We start from the raw sequence: 19,568 nt of genomic DNA on the forward strand, positions 1-19,568 counted from the left end.
TGGAAAGATCCTTAAAAATCATCTAATAAATCAGTTTACTTTATAAATGGAGCAACTGTGGCATAAGTAGTAAAATGGTTTGCCCCACATTACAAGCCAGGCATCAGAGGTGCGGGAGGAGAACCTAAGGTGTCTTAGCTCCCAGCCATACTTCACTTGCTGTTAATTGTTTGGTTGATTAATGATATTAAAAAATCATTTTGTTAAAAAGGGCTACAATACTAGAGAGATTTATATCAAGGCCTTCAGCACCCAGCAACACAAAAATATTCATCTCAGCATTACTTGTAATATTGAAAAACGGCAGCTGTTGAACATTTATGCGTTGGGTGGGAAAATTATGACACAACCTTGATGGGATAATCTGGGATATTATCACTACACACAATGATTGTGAATAACACTGGGGGATGTAGGAAGATGCACAAAATGGCAAAACTAGGGTATAAAGTTACATAAGCAAAATGACTTTATAAAAATAATATCGTACATTGTTGTTGTTGTTGTTATGTGCCGTCGAGTCAAACCCGACTCATAGCGACCCCTCCTTGGGTTTCCGAGGCAGTATCACTACGGAAGTAGGATTGCCCAACCTTCCTTCCGAGGAGTGGCTGGTGGGTTTGAACCAACAGCTGTCTGGTTAGCAGGCAAGTGTCTTAGCCACTATGCTACCAGAGCTCCCAATATTGTACATAGAGAACACTAAATGAGAATACAACAAATTACACATAGACTTTCATGTATATCCTAGCACTGTGCTACCCAATACGAAAGCCACCAGCCACATGTAAGGGACCCTGGTGGCACCCTGGTTAAGTGCTTGGCTGATAACTGAAAGGCTGGTAGTGCCAACCCAGTAAGCAGGTTGGTGGGAGAAAGACCTGGTGATTTGCTCCCATAAAGATTACAGACAAGAAACCCTATAGGGGAAGTTCTACACCGTCACATGGGGTCGCTCTGAGTTGGAACTGACTTGATGGCATCCAGCTACAACAACAGCAGCCACTCATGTGCCTGCTGAACACCTGAAATAGAGCTGGTCCAAATCGATGCTGGGATATAAAAAAGAATGCAAAGTCTCCCTTTAAGTTTTGTTATATTGTGTTCTCATTGGAATGATGTTTTGGTTGTCTTGGGTTAAATAAAACATTATTGAAATTATTTCCTCCTGTTTTTCTTTTCACTTTTCTTCAATGAGGCTACTGTTTTTGGGTTGATTCTGACTCTCATAGGGACCCCATGTGACAGGGTAGAAATGCCCCATGGGGTTTTCCTGGCTGTAATCTTCAGAAAACTAAAAATTACAGATGTGGCTTGCATAGATTTCTGTTGGATTGGTTCCAAACAAAGTGCACTGCCATTTCGGTAAAGGGGTCTGGCCCGCAGGGCTGGGTGGGAGAAGTGCTGCAGAGGCCCCAGCTTCCACCCTGGCCTGCTCCTGCACTGAACGCAGCTGCATCAGGAGGCCCGGGGCAGAGTGGGCAGAACACAATGGCAGAAGGCAGAACCAGGAAGCTCTACTAACCTCACGGAGCTTTTAAACAAGAGAATCTGCAAATAGGCTCAGGCAGAGGGGAGCATGCCGAGAATTGCTCAGTTCCGGGTTCTGGACCCTGTTTGGGCGTGAGCTTTGGATGAAAAGGTAATAGCAGGCTTCTGTGTGGGAGGTGTGGAGGAAAGGGCCAGTATTGAACCCTTTTTGCCTTGGGGGTACCAGGCTGATGGAGGCTGCCTGCTCACCCTTGCTGCTTCTGCCTCTGTCCCATGGATGGCTGGGTGGCTGAGCGGAAGTGCTCAGGCCCTACACTCTGTGACTGTCTCCACATGCAAATAAAGTTTTGTAGCAAAGAGTTTGGTCTTGCCAGCCTTCTCGTAGGGCCACTGGGATAGGTATGGATGGCATGGACATTCTAATTTATGGATCAAATAATGTTAACCGAAGAATTTTAGAGCTTTAAGATGTTCTACAAACCCATTTCAAGAATTTCTCTCCTTTTTCTTACTATTTTATTTATTTATTTTGGTAAGGAGAAGAACTCGAGGTCCTAGACAGGGTAAGGGGCTTGTCCAAGGCCCTGACTCTCAGTACCAGGGCTTGAGACACACACTCATGATCCTAGACAAGTCTCCTCTCTGGGTGACACTTTTCCTGACTAATCACTGGGACAAACAGCCCTGACAGACGCTCCCTCAGTTGACTCTAGACGTATCCAAGAGGCTAACGAGAAATTGGGATTTACCATCTGGTGGAGAGTTGTTTTTTTTTTTTTTCAGGATACAGGTTGCCCAACAAAACCACCTTTTAGAGGTGGCCAGAGCAGACTGTGCTATGCATCCCATCCTTCTCGGCAGCCCATCTTGGCTGAGGGCTTTATGAGTCACCTCCCTGCCTGTGTTCATGTCTTCACCCACAGTTATAATCTAACAGGAAATCCACCATGGGCCACTTGATCCTTTCTAGAGGGAGACCAAACCCCCAGTCAGGCCCATAGGACTCCACAGCTATGGGTAGGCTGTAGAAACCAGCTGCCTTGCTTCTCTGGTTGCTGTGCCACAGCCATGGGGAGGCCAAGATTCAACCTGTCCTTGCTGGTTTGGCTGAGGTGTAGAGCCAAGAAGGGCTTATTTCCTACTCACAACTGTGGAAGCCATGCAAGGGTCAGGGATGGGCTGAGAGTTTGTTCTTGCTCAGGGAAAATGGATGAAGTGGGAAAAGGGTTGTGCTTACAGCATCCTATCAACTCACAGAGAGAAAGAATGGTCCCGAGTGGTAAGGTGACGAGGACTGGGCTCCTTTGGCTTCCTGACAGACCACAGTGGTCTGCATACTTTTATGTTCCTAGATTATTCTAATGCTAGTCCAGCAACAGCACATGTTCTTTCTCTTTAGCCTTCAGGTTCTCGCTGCCTAGAACTGTTTCCCCGCACCCACCTTTGGCTCCCACCTTTGACAGTAGTTCAGGCACTACCTCCTTCAGGAGTTTCCTGGATCCTCAAGAAAGGGGGTCATGTGCCCCTGCTCCGTGCTTCCCCCACACCCTGGACTGCCTCATCACGGTGCTTCGTTCTCTGTTCTACTGTGAGCAGTCAGAGGGGAGGGGCTCCACTACCTCATCAACGCCCATCACAGGGCCTGAGACACTAAATACTTCATACACTCACTCAGTCACTCAACAAAAATATTCAGAGTACCTACTATGTGCCAGGAATTAGACAGTCTCCATTCTGCTGGAGAGAACAAACTATAAACACACACACACCATATAAATCATGTATTTTGGGTTGTTGTTGTTGTTGTTGTTGTTATGTGCCGTCAAGTCGGCCCCGACTCATAGCGACCCCTCCTTGGGTTTCCGAGGCAGTATCACTACGGAAGTAGGATTGCCCAACCTTCCTTCCGAGGAGTGGCTGGTGGGTTTGAACCGCCAGCCTTCTGGTTAGCAGTCAAGTGCTTTAGCCACTATGCTACCAGAGCTCCTATTTTGGGTGGTAGTACATGTTATAAAAAATAAAGCAAGGTAAGGGAAGCGACTTGACGGCACATAACAACAACAACAACAAGGGAAGTAAAGTGACTTGGCACTATTTATACAGAGCAGGCAGTCAGGGAGGGCCTCCCTGAGGAGGTAGCTGTTAGTGAAGACCAAGATGAAGTTTGCAAATAAGACAAGTGCAAAGACTCTGAGGCAGAAGTATGTTTTATCCGTTCCAAGATCAGGGTGATGGAAATGAAATTAGCAATGAGCAGAGTGGTAGGGATGGGCTAGAGAGGGAGCCCTGGGGGAGGGACGTATGTACAGACAATGGTAAGGAGTCTGAGTTTTACTCTGAGTGGGACAGAATGCCACTGGAGGGTGCTGGACAGAAAAGTGACATGATCAAGCCTCTTTTAAAAGGGTTACTCTGTTTGTAGGAGCTCTGGAAGTGTACTGCTTAAGGCACTTGACTGCTAACCAGAAGGCTGGTGGTTCAAACCTACCAGCCACTCCTCGGAAGGAAGATGGGGCAATCTATTTCTGTAGTGATACTGCCTTGGAAATCCAAGGAGGGGTCGCTATGAGTCGGGTCCGACTCAACGGCACATAACAACAACAACAACTGTTTGTGGTGAGACTAGACCATGAGGGGGAAGGATGGAACAGGGAGACCAGTTAGAAGGATAAGACTGTAATCTGGGTGAAAGATGATGGGGGCTAGAGCAGTATGGTAACTGTGGAGGGTGGGAGAAGTATTACATTTCAAAAGTAGAACCCAAAGCACTTGCTGACAGGTTGGATGTCAGGCACAAGGGAAAGAGAGGAGTCCAGGATGTCACCAAGGTTTTGATCCTGTAAGAACGGAAGGATGGAGTTGGTATTTACTGATTGGGGGGCAGTTTAGAGGGTAAAATCAAGATTTCAGGTTTGGGCATGTTAAGTTTAAGATGCTTTTCTGAATGATGCTCCTGAGGATGGGATAAGATCTCAGGCATTTCCCTCCTTTCTCAGCTTTAAAATCAGGGACAGTGTGCTTCACTGGGTTGAGGGATGAAACAAGTCAGTCTCTGGTGGGAAGGCATCTTTTCCTTTGCTGTCACTTTTGGGTCCTGGGCTCAAGGCTCTCCTTAGTTGGGAAGAGATGAAGTCTGTCGGATCTGAGACCTCCCTTAAGGGGCAGATCACCTTGCTTCTCACCATGTTAGGCCCAGATGAGATATAGCTGAGAAGGACAGGGGCAGCTTAGTGGGGAAAAGCAGTTCTGTCAGCCTGAGGACAATGGCGCCTGGAGAAGGCTGTGCCTGAGGGAGGCAAGTGGGTCCTGGAATGGAAAGCGCACTGGACCATAGTGACAAGCCGCAGCTGGCCTTGTAATTTTCTGTGACATTTGTTTAGCAATTTCCTTCCCTCTCTGGGCTTCCATTTCTTTGTAGAGATACTTGGTTCACTGTATTATTACTTCAGGTAGTATGTGAGATGATTATTGCTGGGGACTGACAGATAACAGTTCTGAACCCTGCATTCTTTCTTCTCTGACTGCCATTGGGCAGAGTCAGGAACTCACAGGCTTGACTCTTGTCTTCAGTATTCTTGCCTGCTTCCAGAAATTTGGAACACATTTACTTCTAGATGCTGTTTAAAAACAGGCTCCTGAATCCCAGCTAACAAGTAGAGAACATACCTATATGGGCAATTACTAAATGCCATCTTTTCTTTTCCCGCGTTGTGAACTCTCCATTGTGGTAAACAACACACTCACTACATGATTTTTAAAGAAGCTGGTGTACTTAGTAGTAAAAACTTGTAATTAGTAAAATATTGGTGTGATTATCCTATTTGGTAAGAGCTGTTTGCATTATAAAAAATCAACAGCGAGGCGGAGGGGACTGGAACCTCTTGGCGTGTTGCCACCTAGTGGTGGCTGTTGGGATAGCGCAGCCTCTTGGAGAGACGAAGAATTGGTGTTGCCGCTGGGCCCTGACCAACAATGGAGATTCTAAGGATTCATCTTAGAGGTCTTTTCCCTCTGTGTCTATTAATTCTATTTATCCTCTGGACGTAATTTAAATTTTAGCTACTAGAATATTCCTTCCCTGTACCATACACCCCAGGCTGCCTTGTATTGGGGCAGAGGCCCTGACATTTAACACCTAGGGTTGGGGTGTCCACCATACCACTGCTGTTTTCAGAGGCCTTTAAACTGTATGAATTTTGGAAACATGGTACCTGTTTTTTGTTTGAGAAAAGAAAAAAAGAAAACAATTCATAAATACTTTAAAAATATCAACAAAATGGAACATGCCAATCAAGTGCAACCAACCTTTACAAGTTATTTCTAAATCACATTTCATGTGGGATACAAGTGTAATTTAGTATGTCTGATATGATGTAAGGTGCATGGGATCTCTTAAACTAAAAACACGCAGGGCCCAAAGAGGTCTTGAACAGCCTTTTCCAAGAACACTGAGAATGACCTTTGTTATTCCCACCTGCTCATTTTATCAATGAGAACTCTTGACTGGTGAAATGACATGTTCAGGTCACACAGCTGGGACAACAGTTAGGATCCAAGCCCACGTTTCCTGACTGCTGGTCCGGCTCTATCCATGACTTTTGTCTAATTTCTGGCATGAATCGTCCAATTTCTTATTAGTGCCAGAAACTTCTCTGTGACTTTGGAAATTCTTTTAGAACATACAGAAATTATGTTCAAAATTAATTTGGTGATCCAAAATGGAAAATCTTGAAATTTAACCTTGCATCATTAGTAGCTATATTTATATTTTTCATTTCTGTAAAAAAAAAAAAAACCACATAAATCTTCTCATAAACATAAATCTTTACTCTTGTCTTCTTTGCTTCCATTTTCAAACTTCTACTATCTGTATAAATTTCCTATCTTCCATTATCCTTCAAGTCTGATGGCCTAACTGATATTGTTTATATATATACATATACATATACGTATATATGTTTGGGTGAAAGTTTACAGAGCAAAACACTTTTCCACTCAACAATTTATACACATTATGTTTCATAGCATTAATTGCAATTCCCTCAATGTAACAACATTCTTCCTGCTCCCACCTGGGGTTCCCTGTTTCCAGTCATCCTTCCTTCCTGCCCCTTCCTGCCTTCTGAGCTTTGTTTTGGGGCAAATGCTGCCCTTTGGGTCTCCTAAGGTTGATTATTCTGAGGAGTACATTCCTCATGAGTGTTACTGCTCACTTTGTAGGCCTGTCTGTTGTTTGGCGGCACTGTGATCCCCAAGGTGGGTTCAGTTCCAGGGTTAAAGAGTGTCTAATGGCCAAAGTCTCAGGGGGTCAACCAGTCTCTATCAGACCACTAAGTCTGTTTATATTTTAAGGTGTAGAATTATATACTTTTATTTATTTTTAAAATATTTCCTTTTTTTTTAATGTCTTGTGTTTTAGGTGAAAATTTACATGTTGTTGTAGTTTGTACCATGAAAATTTACATAGCAAATTAAATTTTCATTTAATGATTTCTACACAACTTGTAAAAATGTAACCATGACATTAGTTACATTTTTCATAATGTGTCAATATTCTTTTTATTTCATTTTTTTTTCTTTGTTCTGTTTCCATTAATCTAGCTTCCCCGCTCCTCCTCAGCTTCTCATCTTTGATTTAAGGTAAATATTGACCATTTGGGAGCTCTGGTAGCATAGTGGCTAAGACACTTGCCTGCTAACCAGACAGCTGTCGGTTCAAACCCACCAGCCACTCCTCGGAAGGAAGGTTGGGCAATCCTACTTCCCTAGTGATACTGCCTCGGAAACCCAAGGAGGGGTCGCTATGAGTCAGGTATGACTCGACGGCACATAACAACAACAACAACAATTGACCATTTGGTCTCATATAGTTGATTATTTAAGGAGCATGGTATTCACAGGTGATACTATTTATTTTATAATCCAATCTATTATTTGGATGAAAGGTGACCACCAGGTGTGGTTTTAGTTTCAAGTTCAAAGGGTACCTTAGGGTGACAGTCTCGGGTTCCTTCAGTCTGGCCCTTTTTAGGAATTTAAGTTTTGTTCTACACCTTTTTTCCCTTTTGTCTGAGACCTTCTATTGTGTCCCTGGTCAGAACTATTGGTAATGATAGCTGGGCACCATCTATTTCTGGTCTTGGGCTAGAGGAAGCCATTTTTCCTGTGGACTTTTAGCTCTGTGTACTAATTTCTTCTTTAATTCTCTGTTCATTCTCTTTTGTTCCAGACAAATAGAGATCATACTATCTTAGATTGCTTCCTTTTTTATTATGAATTTTTGAAAGGCCACTTTCTCATTTTGACACTAAGCATTGAACTATAATAAATATAAAAATTCAATTTTAATAACTATTACCATTCTATGACTAGCAATTGTACTTGTATATGCTTTTTCCATGGCAATCCAGTCCAGTAATCCCATACCGTATACAGTTATATTCCTCTTGTAATTTTCATGCTATAAATGTCAGGGTTGCTGAATGATTTGCTTAGGTTAGAAGCACTCCTTTTAATGGCTCTTGAGAAACATTAGCTCATTTATTTTAGCTCTAAAAGCAACCCTTCCAGGTAAGTTTACCATCCCTATTTCACAGGTGAGAACATGAAATTTGGAGGGGTTAAAAATCTCACCCATGGTCACTGAATTAGTAAACAGTAAAGTAACTCACAGTTAGTCTACTAACCCTGACGTACAAGAAACATCACAACTCTATCACAACTTCTTTAAATAAAATTAACATGGCATTTGAGCCCCCATCCTATCAAACAAGAGGAAACAGCACCCAAGTGTGTTTTGATATCCCCAGAGAGATACCAGGGGAAGGTAGGTGTCTTCTATTATCATATAATATCCGCCCATGTTTCCATGCAGCTGTTTCAAGAGCTCTGCCATGAAGAATGACCACCCACTGCTACTGCCAGGCCCATAATCTTTCTTCTCTCTCCTGTCCAGGGGTTTGTTTCCAACTCCAAAAAGCTTTTGCGTGGATTTTCAAAGCAGAAGAGCTCTTGTTAGGGAGCACTCATTGGAGAGGATTCCTGGGCACTGGCTTTATGGACATGGAAGACTGTCGTAAAAAGCAATGTCGTCCCTTAGTGGGATGAGCACCCAGCACTGGCTCCGATGAGTGCAATGACGTGGCCGCAGAGTTCTTCTTTCCTTCCTAGTCTTCTCAACAGCCCTAGTAAGCCAGAAGGTTTAGTACAGAACAACTTCAGTTGCAGAATATGTAAGCAAGAAACACTGACTGTCAGAGCTATGGCCTTGGAATTGGTCTAGTCCAGCCCCCTCAAACCCTAGATGAGGCAGGAGGCTACAAGAGAGGGAGAGACGGGGTCAGAAGCAGAGTTCAGACCAGAGCTCAGATCTCGATTTCAAGCACCAGGAAAGTTTGCTTACTCTTGGAGAATTCCTAGAGAAGGAGAATTCCTAGAGAAGGAGAATTAGATTGTATCCTGCACAATATGGACCTAGCACAGCACTTCTGATATAAGCAGCACTCAACAGATCTTTGTTGAATGAGTCAATTACATAATACAAGGGGAAAAAAAAAAATCTTCCTTTAAAACCCAGATGAGCAATACCACTTTACACCCAAAGGACGGGTGAAGTGAGAAAGACAATAACAAGTCTTAGGAAAGATATGGAGAAACTAGAACTCGTATACATTGCTAGTGGGATTGTAAAACAGTGCAGTCACTTTGGAAAAGAGTTCTGAAATTGCTCAAAAGGTTAAATATTGACTTATTGTTATGATCTAGCAATTCTACTCCTAGGTATGTAGTAAAATCTGAGAGAGCTGGGACCTGTGTAAGGCAGACACCTGTTGGAGAAGGAAAACTCAAATATTTTCCATGAGTAGAGAGCTAAAGAAAAGTGCTAAGACTGAATCCTGTCAGAGGTGGAAATGTGCAACACCTGGAAAAATAAGGCAGTCCCATCAAGTTCCAGCTCTCACAGGTTTCACTGTATAACCAAATGAAAACATATACTCACACAAAAAGTTGCACAGAGATGTTCGTAGCAGCATTATTCATAATACCCAAAAAGTAGAAACAACTCAAAACATCCATCAGCAGATGAATGGATAAACAAAATCTGGTATGTCCATATAATGGCCATAAAAAGAATACTGAAGGCACCCTGAACTGCCAAAAGAACTAACAAATCCGTCCTGGAAGAAGTGCAACCAGAATGCTCCTTGGAAGCGAGAATGACCAGACTTCGTCTCACCTACTTTGTACATGTTGTCAGAAGGGACCAGTCCCTGGAGAAGGATGTCATGCTTGGTAAGGTGGAGGGTCAATGAAAAAGGAGAAGGCCCTCAATGAGATGGATTGACACAGTGGCTGCAACAATGGGCTCAGGTATAGCAGGGATTGTGAGGCTGGTGCAGGACTGGGCAGTGTTCTTTCTGTTGTACCTGGGGTCGCTATGAGTCAGAGATGACTCGACGGCACCTAACAACAACAAAACAATTATGTGCAAGGCACTGTGGTATTTTCCTGTATGTTTCATCATGCCTTCCTGACAAGAACCTTGTGAGACAGGCATTATTTCCCCCATTTTATAGAAACTAAGAAACATGCCCAAATTACATAGCTCAGTAGCAGGGCTGGGTTACAATCCAGCTTTGCCTGACTCGCCAGTACAGTTTCCTTCTACCATGCTGGATCTTGGAGATTACTCTCAATGTGGCAAGGGAAACAAATGCTTGTAGCATACGAGAGAGCACTGTGGTGTTGGCAGTCACATCGAGAAGAAGCTCCATGGGTTACTAGATAGTTCTGACTCCAGAGGAAGGCCTGTCATTTACTGTGGGACTCTGGGCAAGTCCCTGAACACCTTGCTGCCTCCTGTCCCCATTATTTGTCTGGAAGGCACTCTGAGAGCCTTACTAAAAGAGCTGTATTTCTTTGAAGAAATACAGTCCTTCGGTATTGGCAAAAGTCCTTCAGTATAGGCAAAAAGTCAAGGCTTTGGCATCTTCTAGTAGTGTATGGGTGGAGCTTTAGGGCCCTGGGAAAAATTCCAATTGAGTAGCTGCTGATTGAAAACCACCCTGTAGTTTCATCCCAATAAATGTTCTTCATTCCTGGTGACCTGTCGTGCTCTGCTGCTATGTTAAGCCTCTGTTCTTCTGAGCTCCCCCAGAGGCTGCCTTTACCTGATTGAACCTCTCTGATTACATTTGTCCTTAGGTTCAATTTCCAGCAAATGAAAGAAACAACATTAAGGGAGGTATTTTCTTCCTTCATCCCCACCTCCCAGCCTTCTAAAATGCAATGCACTGTTGCTTAATATATAGCTCTCTCTCAGGAGAATATACTAGAAGGCACCTAAACCATGGCAGATAAGTATAAATTCTTCATTTTAGCTCTCCTATGGGAGCTCTGGTAGCATAGTGCGTAAGGCATTTGACTGCTACCCAGAAGGCTGATGGTTCAAACCCACCAGCCACTCCTCGGAAGGAAGGTTGGGCAATCTACTTCCGTAGTGACACTGCCTTGGAAACCCAAGGAGGGGTCGCTATGAGTTGGATCTGACTTAATGGCAATGAGTTTGTTTTTTGGTTTGACTTCTTATCTGCTAAGCATTTTACAGTCTTCAAGGCACTTTGTAGAAAATAATCATGAAATGATTTTCTTCACCAACAAGTGAATCCAAAAACAAAAACAAAACAAAACAAACAAAAAAATCCCCACAAAATACATACATCGGTGTTTAAAGAAAAAGAAACATAAAAACCTTGCACAGCATATTCTTTAGTCCACCATAGAAGTTTTGTGGTGTTCTTTGAGCAGTGTTATACCCTTATCTTGAGCCTCTGTAGGAACGTCTTCTTGTTTTGCACAGTTCATCTTCTGCTCATGGGGTCAGGGCACTTAGCTGCTGCCACCTGGGGTCCAAAACAGGATCCTTCCTATCTGGGGAACAGCTGCAGGGGAACACAGTTGTCCTTGTGGCAGTAACCACCCACAGCAGGGAACCCATGTTCTTTGTGTAGCCATATGTGACCCTTTTCAATAATTCCTTTGTATTCCCTCCCTATGCACACTCTAAAAACCAAAAACCAAACCCACTGCCATCAAGTGGATTCTGAGTCATAGTCCATTGGCTTTCCAAGGCAGTAAATCTTTATGGAAGTAGATTACCCCAACTTCCTCCTGCAGAGCCACTGGTGGATTTGAACCATCAACCTTCTGGTTAGCAGTCAAATGCCTTAGGCATTGTGCCACCAGAGCTCCTATGAACACCCTATGGAGGGTGAATTTTGTCAGTTTGCTTGGATTTGCATTTTGTTTTGATTCCTAACTTAGCCTGCTCATGTTTCAATGGGTTGCTTTCATATAATTTCCATGGTAAGTTATTTGTGGAAAAATCTGAGGTTAAAAAAAAAAAAGTCAGACGTAAGTAAGGTAGGTGCTCTCGGATGGGCAAGAGCTGACTCCCTCATGGGCAAAGCCATTTCATTTCTTTATTCATAAGGGCTTGGAACAATAGAGAGCATAACGAATATTATGCTTAAGAAAGCAAGATAAATGTTTAAAGGAATATGCATATTGTTAAAACAATTCTATTTATGCAAAAGATTCATGTAACTTTATAAAGGTTTTCAGGGATTTTAAAAGATTTTAAGTGCTGTGTTAGACTGCACTAGTAACAGATGTTCAACGACTGTTTAAGTTTTTGTTTTACTGAAAAAAGCAATGTATTACTTGATATTTTCTTTTTAAAAAATCATACCAAAAGATACCACATTTTAAGTAGAACTCAAATTCATTATTTCCAAAACCAAAACAAAACAACTTGCAAGTGATTGAAAAGAACAGAAGGGCCCCTATAAGATCACTATTATTGTACTGGTGGTAGAAGCTTTTGTTTGCTAAATATCCCTTTTCAATTGCAGGCTTTTGTGTCACTTCTTGTTCTTTTTCTATGAAGACAGATGGTGTCAGTAATTGCCTATATATTTAATTAAGTTAAAAAGCAACATAGTGAGGTTTTGGCAAAAAGTAGGAAATTTTGTGCTATGAGCAAAGAAAGCAAAAGGCAACAGAAATTGGTAGCCTAACACACTACCCTTCACCAAATACACATTTTGGTGTCCATATGCGCTGGAAGGTGAGGCTGCATTTCATCAGTCCAATTAGAAGAGCACGGGTACTTATCCTGAAAGATAAAGCCCACAACAGAAATCAAGACGGCAGTTACCTTACGATTTTGACCAACTAGATGCGAATAACTCTACTTCCTGTCCATATCACGTCAAACACTGACCCAACAACAGTTCAGTAGTTCTAATCTCTGACACTCAGGTTTTTGCCTGGGATTCTCACCTAGCAAGTTAATAATTGTAAACTTATTACTGGGGTGTAGAGGGGAAGCAGCACCTACTTGTAGACAGTCATTTGGAAAACTGACTTAACCGTTCTTGCGTTGTCTGTTTTCAATGTTCCCGTCCTGTGAATCCACCTTCTGGCTTAATGGCAACATGGCGCCCCCAGCTGTGGTGGTGGGTGTGGGCTGCACATTTAAACTCTTAAAGCTTAAAAATGGCTGCCACAACACTGATTTCATTCCATTTTGCTTAGTCATTAACATTTGATGATTACCTTATGTGCTGAACACAAGGATGGAATATATTAGAAAAATAGGACATGTGTTTTCAGGCTTTCAGCTGTTCAACTCAATTCAATAAGCACATTGAGGATATACAAGAGAAACATACATTTTATTTAGTGATGGAGGAGGGGGGAGACACTTATAAAGGAGTCACCATTAATTTAATGCAGTACCACAGTGAGTATTTGCTGTTGAAAGATAGAATGTGGGCTTGGTAGGCCGACAAATCATGGTTTGAATCCCAGGTTTGCCACTCGGTGGCTGTGTGGCCTGAAACAAGTCACTCTAGTCTCAGTTTCTTCATCTGTAATTAGGGATAATAATACCCATTTCTCAGGGTGTGAGGATTAGGGATACGACATGTAAAATATCAACATAATGCTGGGAAAGGCAAAAAATCAAAAGGTAGTTAATATAGCCACTAATAATCACTCTGATCATCAGTACTAAACCTCAGCTCTGAGAGGCTAGAGAATAAAGAGGCAATTAAAAGAGGACTAATTAAGGTAGCTTTAGGGAGCTCTGGTGGTGTAGTGGGTCAGATACCTACCTGGCTGCTAACCAGAGGCTGGCAGTTCAAACCCACCAGCTGTTCTGTGAGAGGAAGATGAGGCAATCTACTTCATGTTTATTTACAGCCATGGAAATTCAATGTGGATAGCTATGATTTAGAACTGACTCAATGGCAGTGGGTTTGGCTTGGCTTTTGGTTTCCATGATGTTTTGGTCCTCATGTGCCACTCTAACAGAAAATACCACAAATGAATGGAAGATTAACAAGCAGGGATTTATTCCCTTACATTTTAGGAGGCTAGAAGTCCAAGTTCAAAGTGCCAACTCTAGGGGCTGGGTGAAAGCCCCTCAACTTTGGGCTTCAGCTCCAGCTCTTGTTCCTGGCCCACTGAAGCTGGAGGCTTCTCTTAACTCAGGCAGCTTCTGGCTGCTGAGGCTGACAAACCCAAGGTCACCAAATAAAATGGTACAGTCCCAAGATTACCAAACAACATGACAGGCCACTAGTTCAAGTCCAGAGACAGTCCCAAGATTGGCAGGAAACATGGAAGGCTGCTGAATGAAGACTTGACTACATGTAGGGTCCAAGTTTGCCAAAAAGCTCAAGACCTTTCTCAATGCTTCTGCTTATATACTGGAAGCAGACCACATCCCTAAGGCAGCTACTCAGCTGCTCCAGTAGATTCCACCAAGGAGTTGATTACCAGCCTCATCATGGGGAATAACTACATCCAGCTGCCCAGCCACTCAAAACCAGGCCCAGCCAAGGAGACACACAACTTAATTACCACACATGAGAAACTAGATTGTGAAACATGTTTTGAAAGAAGGGAATTGTATATGGATAAAAAAGAGAGGAAAGACAAGTTGTGGAGATGAAAGTAGGGTGTATAAAAGGCCAGGGATGAGAAGGCACTTATTGAATAGGGAGTCACCATGCAAGTCTGCTCAATTGTCCTGGAGAGTCCTGTTGATGTGATCTATGAAAAAAGCAACTAATGCCACATGGTGGGAAGGTGGGGGGGCTTCAGGCCTGTTCCAAGAGATAGGTAAGGCCTACAGCAAATTGTTGGGAAAGTCAACTGCAAAGGAACTGTTTCAAGTGCTGAGGAGCAAGGATATCTTCTTGAGTTCTAAGGTGTGCCTGACACAAGCCATGATATTTCCAATCGCCTCGTATGCATGTGAGAGCTGGACAATGAATAAGGAAGACCGAAGAAGAGTTGATGCTTTTGAGTTGTGGTGCTGGCGAAGAATGCTGAAAGTACCATGGACTGCTAAAAGAACTAACAGATCTGTCCTGGAGGAAGTGCAGCCAGAATGTTCCTTGGAAGCAAAAATGGCCAGACTTTGTCTCACCTATTTTGGTCATGTTGTCAGAAGGGACCACTCCCTGGAGAAGGATGTCATGCTTGGTAGGGTGGAGGGTCAACGAAAAAGGGGGAGGCCTTCAACGAGATGGATTGACACGGTGGCTGTGATTATGGGCTCAAGATTAGCAGGGACTGTGGGGCTGGCACGGGATCGGGCAGTGTTTCGTTCTGCTGTGTATGGGGTCGCTATGAGTTGGAAACGACTTGACAGCACTTAACAACAACAACAACAGCAAATTGTTCTGTACTTTGCCACCCCAACATTATAGTGCATGTGAAACTGAATTAAAATGAAAGCTCATTAAGGACCACTTTGCAAGGGAAAACTTATCACAAAAATATTTGACCATGGATTAGAGCTGGAAGTAGGAAGAGGGCTCTCAGCTTTATTTTGTGATGCTGGGGAGCAAGCTCAAAAATCTACGTACGAAGAGAACCCTCTGGTCTTTCTTAGCATTAGCAGGGAGACATTTCCTCCATCCCTGCCTGCTGCCCTCTTAGCCCTGCAGAAAGGTGGCACCTCCTAAAAAGTGCAGGGTGCAGTGTGAGTGTGCAGACTTTCCCTGTCCTGGCAATGGTTCTGGTCATTCCAGTTAGTAAGGTGGCTCAGCGGTACACTTCTCACCTTCCATTTGGGACATTTAGGTTCAACTCTTGGCCAATGGACCTCAAAGGCTCAGCCACTACCCATCTGTCAGTGGAGGCTTGAGTGTTGCTATGACACTAAACAAGTTCCAGTGGAGTTTCCAGACAAAGGTGAACTAAGAAGAAAAGCCTGGCAATCTACTTCCCAAAATCAGCCAATAAAACACTTATGATCACAATGGTCTGATCCCATTGTGCATGGGGTTGCCATGAGTCAAGGGCCAACGTGATAGCAGTTAATAACAACAAAGTCCAGAGAAAGATGCCTGGATTTCATGTGAAAGAAGAAGGGAGATCCATGAAGTCAGTGGTCATCTGAAGAAGTCCTAGGAGGGGCAAATGGATGTAAAAGGAAGAACTAAGTCTATTATATATAGACCAACCACAGTTTCACCCAAGAGCTGATGTTTAGGCTTAGGTTCAATCTTCCTGAATATCAAGGTTAACAATGTAAGCCAAACATTTAAGGATAGTCACATATGGTAATACTATATGCAGTAAAGTTGGCCACTGGTTTTATCAATACTGTTGTTGTCGTTAGGTGCCATCAAGTTGATTCTGACTCACAGTGACCCCATGTGACAGAATGGAACTGCCCCGTAGAGTTTTCTAGGCTATAATCTTTATAGAAAGGAGCTATGGTTGCTAGTGGGTAAGGCATTTGGCTGCTAACCACAAGGTCAGCGTTTCAAACTCACTGGCTGCTCCATGGGACAAAGGTGAGATTTACATCCCATAAAGATTTACAGCCTTGGAAATCCAATGGAGGTCAGTATGAGCTGGACCCAACTTGATGGCAGTGGGTTTGGTTTTAGGGTTTTAATCTTTGTAGGAGTAGATTACTAGGTCTTTCTCCCATGGAGATTGAGCCCTGAGTGGGGTTAAGCGGCCAGCCTTTCAGTTACCAGCCAAGCACTCAACCATTGTGTGCCCAGGGCTCCTTTTATTAGTGCTATTAGTGTTAAAAACAATTTTAATTTTTGTTGTGAAATAGATTGTCATAGTTGTCCTTGTGCTTATTGTAGAAGTCATCATCATTGTAATCATCATTACTATTACTTATATATTACAAATCTCTTACATTGACACAAAGATGCAGACCTTTCCAAGGGACAGGTATTTAACTTTAGTGCTTCAAAACCCTTTGGGATCTGTTTTCCTTTCACTAGGTATTAAGTTGTGATTAACAATGTGCCTATTATAGCATTTGAAAACACTGAATAAAGAGGCACTTCTGTTTATATCAACTGCCTATTAAATTTTAATTTAGGTATACACTGTTAACCTTCTAATATATAAATAAAATACCTTCCCTAAAGAGAAAAAGTAAATCTCATTGAGCTCCCTTGGTGAATACCTTGCATGTCTTCAAAACAGAGATAGGGAGATCTTGCAAATCAGAGTACTAGAGGGGGACTCGGAGAGTAGTATTCATTCATTCATTCATTTAATAAATATTTATTAAGCATCTATTATAGGCCAGACATGTTCTAGGTGCTGGGGATATAGCAATGAAAAAGAATCATACTATTTCCATAAATCTTGGTTCTTCCATTCTCTGAAATAAATGCATTCATTTTTGATGCTTATATATCACTTTGAGATGATGATAATGCTCACTGACTTTTAAAAATAATGCTAATTCAATTCATATTCTATTCACAGTTTGAGAACCTGCTGAGGGAAGGCTCCAGTGACAGTTTTACATGTGGTTATGCTGTTTGATTTAGTAAGAACAGCGCCTTATACGTGCTCAGCCTCTCAGAACATCTGGGGAAAAGGAGGGCAAGAATTCACTGTTTGTCCATGCACAGCAGAGGCTCAGAGAGGCCAAGTCATCTGAATTATCACAACCAGTTAGTGCAAAGACTAGGGCCAGAATCCATTATCCATCACAATGAAAATATTTTCAGATACCTCCTTTTTCTATTCTAGGCTGATATAATATATCTATATTTAGCACCTCTTAGAAACAGTTTTCAGGGTAGGAGATAAACTCTGATATACATGAGCCTTTGGATGGTCTAATGGTTGAGTGCTCGACTACCAGTAAAAGGTGCAAACCCACCGAGAGGCACCTGGGAAGTCAGCCCTGGTGATCTACTTCCAAAAGTTCACAGCCTTGAAAACCCTGTGGAACAGTTCTATTCTGTACGCATGAGGTGGCTGTGAGTTAGAATCTACTCAGTGGCAGCTAACAACAATTCTGATACATGAAAGCCAAAAAAACCAAACACACTGCCTTCGAGTAGGATCCGACTCATAGTGACCCTTCCTGGGGTTTCCTAGGTGGTATCATTATGGAAGTAGATTGCGCAACCTTCCTTCCAAGGAGTGGCTGGTGGGTTTGAACTGCCAGCCTTCTGGTTAGCAGTCAAATGCCTTAGCCACTAGAGCTCCTCTGATATACATTAGTGTTTCCATTTTCGTCTCCCTCACATCTTGTCCTTTGTGGCAAGTCTCACTTCCTTTTGTGTTGTTGTTGTTATTTGCCATCGAGTCGGCCCCGACTCATAGCGACCCCTCCTTGGGTTTCCGAGGCAGTATCACTACAGAAGTAGGAATGCCCAACCTTCCTTCTGAGGAGTCACTGGTGGGTTTGAACCGCCAGCCTTCTGGTTAGCAGTCAAGTGTCTTAGGCACTACGCTACCAGAGCTCCTTTTGTAGCTACCTTATATCTAGTAAGGGCCACTGCTGGTCAACTGCAGCTATTTTTCATGTAAACACTTGAAGTTTGGTTTTCCTTTCTTAAAAAAAAAAAAAAAAGTAATAATTATCAATGCTCATAACAGAAGAAACAGTTGTTTCAAAAGTTCACAACTACCCAGAAACAAAGTCTTTAATCTGAGGATTTCAACAGATAGCATCTTTGGCAAACTGATCTTTGGCAGACTTACATAAATAAAGGGAACTGGAAAATGACATATCAACATATATTTCTATGAGGCAAATCACATATAAGACTTGGATCATCATTTCTACCCATTTTCTTCAACCACCTTTTATAGCTTGGAGAACTCTCTCTTCTTCTACCCACTTTTAAGTCCTAATTCTGTTTCAACTCAAATCCTACCTATCTGTAAAAACCTTCTTGATTGCTCCAAACAGAAGGGAGTTCTCTCTTCTCTGAATTCATATAGCAAGTCATTTGGCAGTTAAACTGACATTACCCTTTTGATGTCTCTTTTACTGTTCTTTGTAGTTGTCACTTAAGTTTTTTCTTATAATTCATCTGTCAGGCTTGTCTCCCCAGCTAGATTGTGAACTCCCTAAAGCAGGTACTGTCATGTTTTTCACATCTTTGCAGCCTCCCTAGCATGTAGCATAATTGCTTGTACATAATAGATGTTCAATAAACACTTGTTTGTTCTTTTAGTGTTTCTGAAAAGTGAAAGTAAGTTCAACAGAATTGGATCTTTGAGAAACTGTATAAGTCCATCAATCAACAAATATCGATTAGTTGGCTGTCTAATTTTGTGTTAGACATCACAAGGAGGTAAAAAAATACAAATCCCAATACATTCTCTTGAGAATGTAAAAGTTTTATGGAGGCCTATGTAGGAGATCCTGGATAGAGTGGGAGAACAATGCACAACAAAACTCAAAATCATGTTATTGTTAGCTGCCGTCGAGTCATTTCCAACTCATAGCGACCCTATGCATGGCAGAACAAAACACTGCCTGGTCCTGTGCCAGCTCTGCAACCCCTGCTATACTTGAACCCATCGCTGCAGCCACTGTGTCAATCCATCTCGTTGAAGGCCTTCCCCTCTTTCGTTGACCCTCCACCTTACCAAGCATGACATCTTTCTCCAGGGAATGGCCCCTTCTGACAACATGACCAAATTAGGTGAGATGAAGTCTGGCCATTCTTGGTTCCAAGTAGCATACTGGCTGCACTTCCTCCAGGACAGAT

At 42.6% G+C, this 19,568-nt stretch overlaps 1 protein-coding gene across 1 annotated transcript in view; it reads right to left on the minus strand.

The window, feature by feature from the left end:
• IQCH (IQ motif containing H) overlaps nucleotides 1–19,568 on the minus strand; it is a 379,945-nt gene that overhangs the window by 48,483 nt on the left and 311,894 nt on the right. The window lies entirely within an intron of this gene.

The sequence above is a fragment of the Orycteropus afer genome, unplaced genomic scaffold (genome assembly GCF_000298275.1).
Source record: "Orycteropus afer afer isolate SDZICR_OR568_19922 unplaced genomic scaffold, OryAfe1.0 scaffold00015, whole genome shotgun sequence".
NCBI classification, from domain to species: Eukaryota; Metazoa; Chordata; class Mammalia; order Tubulidentata; family Orycteropodidae; genus Orycteropus; species Orycteropus afer.